Genomic DNA, 2,500 nt, shown 5'->3' on the forward strand with positions numbered 1-2,500 from the left:
ACACACACACACACACACACACACACACACACACACACACACACATATACACACACCTACTTCCCACGCATGTTGACCTTCCACCCTCCTCCTTCGGAGACTTCGAGGCTGACCTTAAAGGGTCAAGCTTCCCAGAATAATTTCCTCGACCTTACTGATACCACAAAGGCAATCTCTTTCTCTTTTAAGGTCACAAGGTCCCAAGAATTCTCTGCCTGATCTCTGCTCCGGTCTGTCTCTGCCTGAGCTGCTGGTAAGTGCCTCTTGTGTGCGTGTGGGTGGGTGGGTGTCTTCTCACGTAAAATACAATCCTCTGGCGATCTTAACGGTCCGGTTACTGCTGTACGTCATCTAGTATATATGTATATGTGTGTATATATATATATATATATATATATATATATAGTATATGTATAGGTGTGTGTGTGTGTGTGTGTGTGTGTGTGTGTGTGTGTGTGTGCGTGTGTGTGTGTATGTTTGTATACATATATATATATATATATATATATACATATATATGTATGTATGTATGTATGTATGTATGTATGTATATACAGTATATGTAAATACACATACATATTTGTGTTTACTTTTTTTTTCCTTCCTTTCTTTTTCATATATATACATCTTTCGTTTTCTCTTTTTGCTATCAAATAATGTTATATTCTACATTTATTTCCCTTTTTACAGGAAATAAGATTTTTTTAAATGTCTTCTTTAAATAATGAAGACTGCGGGACGACCAATTGTTTGTAATGCAAACCTGTACATTTACGCAGTATCAAAGACATGATGAAAGAATTACAATAACCATATTTGGAGAAAAAAAAATGTGTTACGATCATGTCCTCCTGTCACTGTGCCTACTTGACTATCATTCACCTTATAGACATAACAAACCTATGCCCTTTTATTCTGATCCATTCCTTCGGTTAAAGTTGTCTTTAGGAAACACTGGCAGGACTTAAGCCCACTGAAGGACCCTGGAAAACCTCCATACGGCGCCCCTTTGCTCTGTGGAAGTAAAGGAAGTCATCCACAAAACCGAACATTACTTCCATGCGCTTGGCTATCATCAGCGTATATCTGATAGGCTTTACTCACATAGAACTTCTTACTCAAACTTACCTTGCCCAGTCCTCTGAGACGGCGACGGAGAGAAAGCCTTGTTGAGTATTCGAGATTCTTAGAACAGCATTCCTTGCAGTTGTAATTCCATAGCTGCATTGACGTTGAGAGTGAATACAAGTGCATAATAAATCCAGGACAGAAACCGTCAGTTGCATATATACGCATTTATAAGGTAATACGAATGATGATTTGAAATTATGAGATTAAACTTCCTTTCCGACAGCTGTATTCTTTGGTAAAGTACACCAGCGGAGACAGTAAACGCGTGGTTTTGCTCCCATCATTGCAAATTTGATATATATACATTGGCTTCACAGAGATAAATTACCTTCAATATGTGCAGGTCCTTGGGAAGCTGACCACTTCGCCCGCTCCCAAACCCGGCCTGGTCGTTAGCATTCTTTATATGGACAAAAAAGCTGGCAGAAGAAACGAACGTTGGTGTGAACGACTGTATTTTATATATCTGTAACTTTGATATTTGTAAATACGGCCGCTAAGTATATGTTATCACACTTGAGAAAACTACAGTAGCAGCACAGTTACTGACGCGACTAAAGTTTTATTTAGCTGGAAAGATCTCAAAGCTCTTGCTCAAATTTTATTAGAATATTACTTGTTATTATTCTTACTTTAAAACGGACATGATGATTTTACCTCATAGCAGTTATTAAATACAACTGAGACGTAATAGTTAATGTAAGTAATAGGTGAATATTCAGAACACCTGAGCGCAAGGACCTGTGATATATATATGGAGAGAGAGAGAGAGAGAGAGAGAGAGAGAGAGAGAGAGAGCGAGAGAGAGGGAGAGAGAGATAATGTGCAGTACAAGAGATACAGCCCCTCACTTCCACAAAGGCACTGATACACACTTCTAAGCAGAACTGCGTAGTTCCCGAGAAACGGTGGCGCCGTCAGCCTCGGGGGCGGTGTGTGTGTGTGTGGGGGGGGGGGGGGGGTTGAAGAAGGAAACATGAATGGAAAGAACCATACATATACCGTGTAGTATGTGATACTAGATGGTACTTACCATCACATGCATGCATGCATGTGATGGTAAGTACCTGCAATTAATCAGGTTGTGCGGTGGGCAACACACCATGGGTTCAAATTTTCTCCAAGCAAGACCATGCCATTCCACAAAGGAGAAAAGTTCCATCCTTCCCTCTGTTTGGAAGCAAACCCACTGCATTTTGTCCAAAGGCGAAGTACTTCGCTCTAAATTTTGACTCAAGGCTAACATGAGTGCCATGTTAAATTTGAAGACTATAAAGCGCTGGTATTTTGCGGGTTCTTTCTAACCTGACTTGGGGTGCAGACCGCACAATGCTTCTGCAGCTTTGCAAAACCTGACTATTGTTTTATC

Source organism: Penaeus chinensis, chromosome 27 (assembly GCF_019202785.1).
Source record: "Penaeus chinensis breed Huanghai No. 1 chromosome 27, ASM1920278v2, whole genome shotgun sequence".
Classification (NCBI taxonomy): domain Eukaryota; kingdom Metazoa; phylum Arthropoda; class Malacostraca; order Decapoda; family Penaeidae; genus Penaeus; species Penaeus chinensis.